General features: G+C 44.3%; 1 long non-coding RNA gene across 1 annotated transcript; it reads left to right on the forward strand.

The window, feature by feature from the left end:
- Positions 1-460: 460 nt before the first annotated feature.
- On the forward strand, positions 461-3,561 carry LOC120298393. Its single transcript, XR_005554067.1, has 3 exons — positions 461-522; positions 2,551-2,761; positions 3,341-3,561. It is a non-coding gene; the product is annotated as an uncharacterized LOC120298393 (long non-coding RNA).
- The last annotated feature ends 8,571 nt before the right edge of the window (positions 3,562-12,132 follow it).

A 12,132-nucleotide genomic window follows, 5' to 3' on the forward strand; every position in this document is an offset into this window, starting at 1 on the left:
CGTATCGCGCTTCCCTGTGTTACATCTTAAAGAGGTTGCTCCTCCAAAAAGTGCACCCCGCTCGCCCCCTTCAAGCAAATCCAGGTATTTTTATTCAAGACTAGTTTTGTTTGTCCTGCCCTGCTATTTCTTTAAGGAGATCATACCTATGTAGGTTTGTATTTAGGTTTGATATTTCTAAACTATATTTCTTAGAGATCCCTATGTATTAATCTAGGCGCAATATCAAATCTCTATTTGAAATTGTGTGCATTTTTATTAAGAAACGATCAATCTAAAAATAAATGCAGTTTATTTTGAAACTGTGTATAACCTATCGTTCCCTTCTAGGTTTATCATTTAAAGGATGGATAAAAGGGATGAGACGTGAGAAGTCGCAACTAATGAATGGCTTTTATTATTTTGTTCGCCGTCCATCTAACTTTGTAGACCTTTGTCCAAAACAAGTCAGGGTTAGGAAGGGTAGGAGATTTCTTCCTTTCCTCTCCAGGTTGCCGTAAACAGCCCACCCACCGCCCAGAGGTAAGAGAAAGGTAAAGCAGGTCTCTCTGGGGGAAGCAGGAGACCCGGGTCTTTGCAGAGACTTGCAATTTTGCTAACTTCCCCCAGTCACAGCTGCATCGACTGATGTAGCGGCCAGGAGGAAGGGTGGGGAGGAAGGGTGGGGACGCCTGCTGGATGAAAGCTTCAGCCTTTTTGGAAAAGGCAGTGGAGAAAGGAGGTCACGCTCCCTCTGCCAAATGGGTGACCCCCCCCCCTTTCTGTGGCTGTTAAGAAGGAACTGGGGGAAAACAGATAAGTTGTTCTTGAGGATTTTTCCCCCCCTTTTTTGCCAGCTTCAGTGAGATTAAGGCTTTTCCTTTTAAAAAGACGGGGATGGAACTGGAGGAAGGTTGGGAGCCCAGTAAAAACCGCAAGAGGCAGTGGGAAACACGGTGGGAGGTTGCGATTACCCCCGCTCCTCTAAATATTGCAGTTTTGGTGGGACATAGCAGGAGGTAGGATTCCTCTCTTAGGAAAGCTCAGGTCTTTCAGATACCTTGCTGGTCCCCACACACCCCATTTAATCCATTTTCTTGCTGCAGAGAGAGATTCTGTTAAGTTCTAGCTGGAACTCCACGTCTCTTATTCTGTTGGTAGCTGCTTTGCTTAGGTTGGGTGTAGCCTAGGGATATTTAAAAACAGTGAGGAAAGTCCACAGGAGGCCCCCTTATGCTCCCATCGCCTGTTTCCTGGGAGAGGGGAAGTTATTTATTGAGACTAACGCGGTCAAGCCCTCTGGGAAGAATTGAGTCCTACGGTTAAAGAAGGAATAGCAGTCACAAAAGGAAATAAATCCTTTTAATATGATTTTAAGATTATTATTATTGATCTATTGAAGTTATTGAATGGTATTAAGGGTCAAAAAACAGTGCCATCCTGTGATTGAAGCAGGTAGAGGATCCATTAAAAAACTTTTCAATAGAGGAGAATAAATAAAGGTCAAAAGTGAAAATATGTCTATAATAATGTATAATAATATGAATTATTCTTAGTAAGAAGTAGAACATGTAGGAAGAAAAATGTAAATAAGAAATAATGGGGCTATAAGGACAAATATTCTAAAGAAGAATAAGGGGGAAATGTAAATATTATATTACCGTTACGTAATTGCTGTAAAAAAAAGGAGTATATATTGTATGTGTATGTGTGTTATATTTTGCTTTGTTCTGTTTTGTTGGTTAAAAATAAAAATTAAAAAAAAACTTTTCAATGGCATTTTAAGGTTATTCTTTATTATTAAAACCTTATTAATATTAATAGGGCATCATAGTCCTCCTTAACTAGATTTAAGGCTTTTGAAGCAGATTTCTTCTTCCGCGCCTGCGTTGCAGCAAACGGGCCTCCCCTGGCCCTATTAATAAGGTGTTAATACTGTTAATAAAGATAGAGAATTTAAAATGCCATTAAAAAGGTTTATTTCTTTTGGTGGCCACAATACCCGTTTTTGACCAGAAGAGGGCACACTTTCCCGTCTCATAGCTTTAGCTTGGAGTCAATGGTAGGCTTTTTTTAATGGCCTCCATCCTATAGCCAAGGGACAGAAAACTCTGTCAAATCAGATACTGCAGCCACAAAAATAAATAAACCTCTTTAATGGCGTTTTAAGATGATGATTATTCTTTATTATTAAAACCTTATTAATATTAATAAGCCACGATAGGCTCATTCCCCTCCCCTACTACACTTGACTTGCAATCACGGTCTACAGGCCATGTGGCAAAGTACCACAAGTGGTACACATACCACTGGTTGAAAACCTCTGCTCTATAATTATTAATATCAAGGCTTCTAATAATACAGATGCAAAAGAATAACCTCAAAATCCCGACTGTTCTGTTCCCTGAACCTGTCTTGCCCTCTCCGGCTGTAAAACGGGGCCCAGGGTCCATTTTACAAATGCAGATGGGGCAACTAAGCCTGAGAAAGAATCCCTGAAATTTATGTTTCCAACATATGAACTGTATCTCTATGTTCCCAATTTGGCCTCTTGTTTTTCTCCCTCTGAAGTGGAAAGGGCACAAAGAGACCCAGCCTCCTAGTCTCTCGTACCGGCATCCAGCCGCCTGCTTAGGGACAGGAAGTCGGCCATGCCGAGAAGGTCGTTCTGAATGGAAGTGGAAGGACGGCCACAGAAACGGACAGGAAGTTGGCCATCCCGGGGAGGTCGGTGTGTAAGACAGTGGAGGACTACTGCGCATGTGTGACTGGAAGTTGGCAGGTAAGGTTGATTTCCTTGTGTGGCTGCTATTCCTGCCTAAGGCTGCGTTCTGATGACTTTGCCCCTAAAATAACAACATAGTCTTTCATATCTTGGGAAAGCCTGACTTTTTTGCCCTCTTTTGGGCAAGGAAAGAGTAGGGCCTCAGGTTTTTAAGAAGAGACTTGACAACCATGTGTCTGAAGTGGTACTATAGGCTTTCCTGCTGGACTACAAGACCTTCCAACTCTATTGTTGTTATTGTTGATCTCCCAAAGCAATTGCTCACTGTATTTTCTTCTACTGTTTAGAAGGAAAAACATAACAGAAAGGAGAAACTATTCTCCTTTTAGCCGTTGTTTTGTGGTTAATTCAGGGTTCGGGGGACATTTGACCGGCTCCTCTGGTTCAAGCCTGTGCTCCAGCTCAAAATATGGAGTTGTGTTGTTTTGAGAAGGCTGTGCCAATAGCAACTGGGAGGTCTTGTGGCAGGATTTGATTCTCTTCACCCCAAGACCAGCTGGTAAAAGCAGTAAATTAAACCGATCAAGAATTCTGGTGATTTGTTATGATTCCTACAACTCAGTGCTTTTTTCTTAGGTCCTAGGAGTAGGTAACCCAAAACACTCGAAGAGCCACTTGGACCCATTTACAACCGAAAACATCTTTTATGACTCATGGACTTCTACTCCCCGAATTCCTGAGTCAGCATAGCTGGGCTAGCTAGCTCTCTCCTGCCCTTCCTGCTTCCTGCAGAGACGCAGCAAAAGGAGGAGTGCCATCCAGTAAGCTTTTTAGCTCGTCGGAGAACACTGTGAGTCCACTCTCTTTTTTACACACACACACACACACACACAGAGAGAGAGAGAGAGAGAGAGAGAGAGAGAGAGAGAGAGAGGAGGGGGGAAGCACAAGTGCCTCTCTCTCTGTCTGCACATGGCAGAGGAGGCTGGGAGCCGCAGGGGAAGGCTCAAAGAGCCATATGCGGCTCCAGAGCTGCAGGTTGCTGACTCCTAGGGGCACTCAGAGTACACCTTTGATAAAGGAATATACATAATAAGCAAACAACTATAAAACTGAGTTTAGTCAAAGCAGCAAAGTCTGCCCTCTTGTGGCCAGTGTGCTGTAACGTTTAGCAAAGAAGCCCTGAAGTGGCTTATTTTTATTCTTTCATTTCCTTCCTTTGATGGAAGCTCAAAGCAGCCACAGAAGAGGCTGCTGGGAATACAAAAGATAATTGCAGAAGCTAAAATTTCATTTCTAATAGGGCACTGAGGAGGGCAAAACATGGAATGCTGCCCTCCTGTAGCCAGGTAAGTCCATGGCATTTTTTCCCCAAGGTACAGCAGAAAAGGTTACTGGATAGATTAAATATAGATTGGGTGTCAAACTCAATTTCACTGAGGGCCGCATCAGCATTGCAGTTGCTTGGGGGGGGGGGGGCTGGGGTGTGTGGCCAGAGTGGGTGTGGCCTACTGGGTGGGTGTGCATGGAGTGGGTGTGGCCTACTGTATCTTAATTCTACACCAGTCGCGTCAAGGGTGCCTGTGGGGGTCTGGGCAGGAATGGGACAGATCTGAGGGTCTCTGGCAGAAGGGTGTGGGACGGGGGCAAATGCCAAGGCATGGTCCACTGGGGCAAGTACCAAGATGGCCACCACAAAATTGTACATTGGCTCCCAGCCGGCTGGGGCCAAGACAGCGGGCTCCCTCACTGTTTCCAGGATGGCTTCGTGGGCCACATGAAACCACTCTGCGGGCCGCATCCGGGCCCCGGGCATTGTGTTTGACATGTCTGATATAGATGATTAATAGGTGAGATAGATAATAGATGAGAGAGGGAGAGAGAGAAATCTAAAACATTTGTTATATAAAGCACAAAAAACTTCATTTGAAGTTTATTTTGGTAGAACCCCCAAATCCTTACAAAAGATGATCCTCGGTGATTTCGGCACAGGGCAGGAGCACAAGGTGCCTAACAGGTCCAAGCTCCTGACCGCAGGATCCCAAATATATTCATATTCATATTAGTAAAGTTGGAAGGGACCTTGGAGATCATCTAGTCCAACCCCCTGCTCGGGCAGGAAACCCTACACCATTTTGGACAAGTGGCTGTCCAGTCTCTTCTTAAAAACTTCCAGTGTTGGAGCATTTACTGCTTCTGGAGGCAAGCTGTTCCACTGATTAATTGTTCTCACTGTCAGGAAGTTTCTCCTTAGTTCTAGGTTGCTTCTCTCCTTGATTAGTTTCCACCCGTTGCTTCTTGTCCTGCCTTCATGTGCTTTGGAAAATAGCTTAATTCCCTCTTCTTTATGGCAGCCCCTGAGATATTTGAATACTGCTATCATGTCCCCCCTTGTCCTTCTCTTCGTTAAACTAGACATACCCAGTTCTCGCAACCGTTCCTTATATGTTTTAGCCTCCAGTCCCCTAATCATCTTTGTTGCTCTTCTCTGTACTCTTTCTAGAGTCTCAACATCTTTTTTGCATCGTGGTGACCAAAACTGGATGCAGTATTCCAAGTGGGGCCTTACCAAGGCATTGAAGAGTGGTATTAATACTTCACGTGATCTTGATTCTATCCCTCTGTTAATGCAGCCTAGCACTGTGTTGGCCTTTTTGCAGCTGCAGCACACTGCTGGCTCATATTTAGGTGATTGTCCACTAGGACTGCGAGGTCCCTCTCACAGTTACTACTATTGAGCAAGGTACCCCCTATACTATACCTGTGCATTTGGTTTTTCTTGCCTAAATGTAGAACCTTGCTTTTTTCACCATTGAATTTCATTTTGTTAGTTAGTGCCCAGTGTTCAAGTCTGTCCCGATCCTTCTGTATCTGAAGCCTGTCTTCTGGAGTGTTGGCTATTCCTGCCAGCTTGGTGTCATCTGCAAATTTGATGAGTTCCCCATCTATCCCTTCATCCAAATCGTTGATGAAGATGTTGAAGAGTACTGGGCCCAGAACAGAGCCATGGGGCACCCCACTACACACTTCCCTCCATATAGATGCAGTTCCATTGAGGACCACTCTCTGAGTACGGCCGGTCAGCCAGCTACGGATCCATCTGGTGGTGGTTCTGTCTACCCCACATTTTTCTATCTTGTCAAGTAGTAGGTTGTGATCTACTTTATCAAATGCCTTACTGAAGTCAAGTAAATTATGTCCACAGCATTCCTCTGATCCACTAATTTTGTCACTTGGTCAAAGAATGCAATAAGATTTGTCTGGCATGATCTATTTTTGACAAACCCGTGTTGGCTTTTAATAATGACTTTGTTTGCCTCTAGGTGTTCGTTGATTCGTTGTTTGATTATCTTTTCCAGGATCTTCCCAGGTATTGAGGTCAGGCTGATAGGTCTGTAATTTCCTGGATCCATTTTTTTTCCTTTTTTGAGATGGGAACTACATCAGCTCTTTTCCAGTCCTCTGGTAGTTCCCCTGTGTTCCAGGATCTTTGAAAAATATAGTTCAGTGGCTCTGATATCACATCTGCCAGTTCCTTGAGAACTCTGGGATGTAATCCATCTGGTCCTGGCGATTTGAACTCATCTAGGCTGGACAGGTGCTCACTAACCATTTTCTTGCCTATCTTAATTTGTGTTTCTGTTTTGTATTTTATGGCACTATTTTTGATAGGTTGGTCTGTTTTTTCCCTTTGTGTAAAGACAGATGCAAAAAATGAGTTAAATAGTTCTGCTTTCTCCCTGTTGCTTGTCATCTTCTTGCCACTTCCACCCACTAATGGACCAATCATTTCCTTCACTTTTTTCTTGTTTTTTTACATGTTGAAAGAAGCTTTTTTTGTTATTTTTGACTTTGGTCGCAAGCCTCAGTTCATTTTGAGCCTTTGCTTTCTTCACTTCATCTTTGCAGGCTCGGGCTATTTGCTGATATTCTGACTTAGTTATGTTCCCCTCTTTCCACTTTCTATACTTGTCCTTTTTATCTTTCAATTTGTCAGAGAGTTCTTTATGCAGCCATGCTGGTTTCTTTTGGGAGCTGTTGTTTTCCTCTTTGTTGGTATTGTGCTAGACCACAGGTCGGCAACCTGCGGCTCCGGAGCCGCATGCGGCTCTTTGAGCCTTCCCCCGTGGCTCCCAGCCTCCTCTGCCTTTGCAGAGAGAGACAGAGACAGAGAGAGGCAATTGTGCTTCCCTGCTTCTCTCTCTCTCTCTCTCTGTGTGTGTGTGTGTGTGTTTTTGTGTGTGTGTGTGTGTGTGTGTGTCTGTGTGTATGTGTAAAAGAGAGTGCACTCACAGTATTCTCCGAGGAGCTGAAAAGCTTACTGGGCGGAGTTCCTCCCTTTGCTGCATCTCTGCAGGAAGCAGGAAGGGCAGGAGAGAGCTAGCTAGCCCAGCTAGGCTGACTCAGGAATTCTGGGAGTTGAAGTCCATGAGTCATAAAAGAGAGAGGTTGCTTATTGGACAACAGCTTGAAGCTTGCCAGGTGAGCAGCAGATGGCGGGGGGGAGAAAGAGAGAGAGAGAGGGAGGGAGAGAGAGAGGAAAGAGAGAGAGAGAAAGAAAGAGAGCGGGGGAAGAGGAGTGGCAGACCAAGGGCAGATAGAGAGGGAGGGACAGAGAGACAGAGAGAGAGAGAGACCCTTTTGACATCTAAAATGAAGATAACACTGCATATATCCTTTTTTTTACGTGTGTGTGTGTTTGTATGTGTGTGTGTATACACATACATATATACATATACATATACATATATACACACACACACATACATACACACACACACACACCTATAATAAAGGTAAAAAAGGATATATGCAGTGTTATCTTCATTTTAGATATCAAAAGGGTTTTGCGGCTCCCAGTGTTTTGTTTTTGGTGGGAAACGGGTCCAAGTGGCTCTTTAAGTGTTTTGGGTTGCCTACCCCTGTGCTAGACTGTGCTTTTATTCTCTCATTTTTCAAAATTTCCCAAGCTTCTTGAGTTGTTTTCCCCTTGAGGATTCTCATCCATGGAATCCTTCCCAAGCCCTCTCTAAGTTTATTGAAATTAGCTCTCTTCAAGTCCAAGACTCTAGTTTGACTGTGTTCTATTGCTTGTGCTTCTATAATGTTGAATTCTAATATAATGTTGAATTCTAATATTGCATGATCACTTCCTCCCAGGGTTCCTATGGCTTCAACACCGTCTATCATTTCATCTCTGTTAGTGAGAATTAGATCCAAAATGGCTAATCCCCTAGGTCCCTTCTCTACTTTTGGGAGACAAAGTTGTCTGCTAGGTTTGTCAGGAATCTGTTTGATCTTCCACTTGGTGCAGAGTTTGTCTCCCAGTTGATTTCAGGGTAGTTAAAGTCCCCCATTACTATTGTGATGTGCTTCCTACATATCTTAGTTAGCTGACTAGCAAAAAGTTCATCTATTTCCTCTGTTTGGTTGGGTGATCTGTAGTATACACCTATGGCAATGTCATTTCCCCTCCCTTTTATATTGACCCAAATGCATTCAAGACAGTTTTTATCATTGTTGTGCTCTATTTCTGTGGAGATGTAATTATTTCTTATATAGAGAGCAACTCCACCTCCTCTTTTATTTGGTCTGTTTCTTTTAAATAATTTAAATCCCTCTAGCTGTGTGTTCCATGTGTGGGTTTCATCCCAACATGTTTCCGTAATGGCAACAATATCGTATCTGCCCTCATTAACCTGAATTTCTAGTTCACCCTGTTTGCTGTTCATACTTTGTGCATTGGTGTATAAACATTTGATTCCTTTGTGGGTGGCCCTGTGTTTCCTTTCTACATAACCTGTGTGGTGCCTGAGTTCCCCTATTGTCTTACCACCTATTTGGTTAGTGCACTTTTATGTGGCACTCGCTATTAGAGGCTTCATTTTGCTTGATAGCAAGGTTGATATTCTTGTCCACACACACATCTATGCTACATGCACTGATAGCCCTATAGTTTTTAAATTGCCGGGGACAGGGTTGTTCCGTATCAATTAACTCCCTGTCCCCGCTGTTTAGTTTAAATTTCCCTCCCGAAAATCTGTGAATTTATAGCCGAGTAACTCAGTCCCTTTTTTTGATGGATGCAAACCATCTCTTTTGTACATCTTTTGATTGGACCAGCTACTGACATCGTGACTAATATATCCAAAGCCTTCCCCTTTACACCACTCCTTTAGCCACATATTGACTTGTGCTATGCGCTGGCCTTTTCCGTTTTGCTCCTTATACACTGGTAAGACCTCTGAGAAAGTAAGCCTACAGCCTATTCTGCTAAGTTCCTTCCCCAAGCTCTGGAAATCATTCTGCACAGAGAGTAATCTTTTTGGGATAGATCATTAGTGCCAAGATGTACAATAGCCTCCACATCCAAGTCCTTGCTGCCATGCTTGATTATTTTAGAAATACGCTTCTTGTCCCTACTGGCAGTAGCACCTGGAAGACACCTGACCTCTTTCAAAGCCTCTGTGTCCTTCCCTAAATTTACATCCCTTATAATTGAATCACCTACCAGAAGGTAGCTTCTCTTTTTGGGAGCCTTTCTATTCTTGCATGACTGATGTGCAATACCTGATTCACACTTTTCCCTGTCAGAATCTAGTTCTTCATCTCGGACCACAATCCCCTGCTTATTTGAGTTATCTTCACAAATACCTTTACCGGTCTCCTTAATGTCCCTATTAAGGTCAGCAAGGGCACTGTAACTGTTGTGCAGGGACACAGCGAAAGCTTTGTGTTTATGGTTCACAGCTCTCACCCTGCCAGATCCCACGGTTGTCCACACTGCCCTTCTCCGGCAGGATCTTTGTGGTAAAGGGGGCTGATAGCATGGGGGCTTACTAGAGTAGAGGGGCTGAACTGGACACCTAATTTCTGCCCGAAGAACACGGATTACAGACCCTAGGTAAATGATCTGTCCTTGTAGGCTAGTGATTTGTTTACAGATAGGACAGTTTCCAAGTTTGAAAAGGGTACTGCGAAAGACAGCTGCAAAGCAAGTGTTGCACTGAACTAAGCCAGACATCTTAGATACAAGGGATGTCACACACACTTGCCCTGAATGTACTGCTACTGTGTGTGATTTTTAGTTATATAATTATATAATTCGCGCACCATTAGGCGCGCGGGCCGCTACTTTCCTGGTGGATTCTCCCAAAACTTACAGATTAAGCGGCAGCTGAGGCAATGCAGCACGTTCCAGCAGCCCGACCGGAATTGAAATGGGGTTTAAATAGAGTATAATACACTATAAGTATAATGTATTATACTCTATTTAAACCCCATTTCAATTCCGGTCGGGCTGCTGGACCGTATAGTGAAGGAAGACTCAAAAAATACTTTATTGTTCTGCATCATATCTTCCAAGCGTTACCCAGTTGCAACAGTTTGTACAACAATTCAAAACATAATACAGTCTTACAGATAAAATACATAAAAGCATAATCCAATATTTTAAGGATAAAAAGTCACACAAAAATTACAAAAGCAATGATAAAATACCATGGGTTAAATAGTTCACTAATTTAAAATGACATTTTTGACAAAAGGTGAGGTGTAAAAGGAACCATAGTTGTCATCAAAAGATTTTTCTCAGAAGAAAGAAAACACAAATTCAGTGTTCAAATACATAAATATCACAACAGGTATCTCTTGGTGAAGAGATGGTGATAAGAAAGAATACATAAAAACAGGTAAAAGATAAAACTTGTCTACCATAAGCATCACAACTACTTAACAACAGTAAATCAGGAGTAAAACTCAGTTGTCTTACAAAAAATAAATGTCAAACAGAAATTTCAGGAACAAAAAGACAAATGTGTGTGACAAAAGAAATCAAAATTCTTGAGGTGACCGCCATACTGTGTGTCATGTTTAATATTTATCAATCAAAACATAACTTACACATTTTAAACAACAGCCGTGGATAAAATTATTCCAAATAGAAATCTTTTATCAATCACTGGCCACACCAGACATTAACAAGAGCGGTTGAGGTTTTCTGTCTGGTTCTAAGAACCATGGCTGTGGCTAAATTTATGCCAGGCAGAAAACTATAAAATCTATTATCAATCACCGGCACACCCAGCGTTAAAAAGGGCCATTGAGATGCTTTCTGGTTCTAAGAACGACCATCGTGCCTAAATTAAGCCAGGCAAGAAATCTACTCAGGGTTTCAATGGCCACATCTAGAATTTAAAAGGGTCACACAGATTTATTTTCCCAGTTCAAGGACATAATGTTTCACTCTAGCACAAAACTAGTTATTAATTTGTAGAGATGGCAATACCTCGTATTAAAGTGTGTCACCAGGTTTACTTTTGGTTGCAAGAGATCTGGCTGCAGCTGACATTCTTTCTCAGGGTATGAAGTTGGGAGGGAAGCGATTCAAAAGGATTCCCTTCCAGTTTGAGACTCAGCTAGGGCACCGGAGGAGGCTTGTAGTTGAGCGCTGTGGACTCCTCCAGTGTGACTCGCCCTGGCTGCTCACTCAGGTACTGAAAGGGTCTCCCTCCCAGGGTGGGTCTCACAGAGTGTGTGCTCAGAGGCTGGACGAGCCTGGGAGCGTCTGGCTGCCTACTCATTCAGTGTGAGTTTCACAGAGTAGTAACTCAGGGGCTGGAAGACCCGTCAGGAGTGCCTTGGCATCACCTCTGAGTCAGGATGGCCTCAGCAGCAGTGCAGCCTTTTGCCCAAGAAATGCAGCCCATCAACTCACCCGTGCCCATTTACAGCCAGCTTTCCTCCTCCGCTGCCCTCCCGCAGCCATTCTCCACGGCCAGTGGGCCCTTGGCCCTCTGCCTGTCGCCCTTCGGCCCGGCCAATTCACCCAGATACCGTTGGTCCTGGGTCTTTGTCTGTACAGGACAAATAGCCCACAGCCAGCTGGGTGGCAGGCAGGAGCCATGGTGCTGCGGGGGCAGCGTGCAATGAGCAATCCCAGGGGCGGGGGAGGGCAGTTGTGATGCAAGATTTTTTAAAGTGCTGTGGCTGCTCTGCATGTTTTGGGGCCTTGCAGCTCTGACCCCAGAATCGGAAGGAGGGGGACTGGCAGCAGAAGTAGCAACCACCGGGGCCACTGGGGGGAGCAGTCAGACAAGAGTGTGTTGGGGAACGAGGAAGGGAGGGAGGGGCACCTCAAGGGGACTTCACAAAGACAGCTTGACTCGCAACTCAAACGAAAGAGAGGAGGAGGAGAAAGGCCGGAGCAGCTTCTGCCACAGCCAGGGAGGCGGGTTAGGGGGGCACACAGGCAAACAGCAAGGCCAGCTTGGCTTCTACCCACCCGTCCCTCCCACGACGGGTCACAGTTCCAACCCCCAAGCCCATGCCATTTGCCCTCCCTTCCCTCCCACGACGGCGCACGCAGTCCCATCAGCCCCAGCCCTTCCCATTTGCCCTCCCTTCCCTCCCACGACGGCGCACGCAGT

The sequence above is a fragment of the Crotalus tigris genome, unplaced genomic scaffold, assembly GCF_016545835.1.
Source record: "Crotalus tigris isolate CLP2741 ecotype Arizona unplaced genomic scaffold, ASM1654583v1 scf7180000023841.24653, whole genome shotgun sequence".
Taxonomy (NCBI): domain Eukaryota; kingdom Metazoa; phylum Chordata; class Lepidosauria; order Squamata; family Viperidae; genus Crotalus; species Crotalus tigris.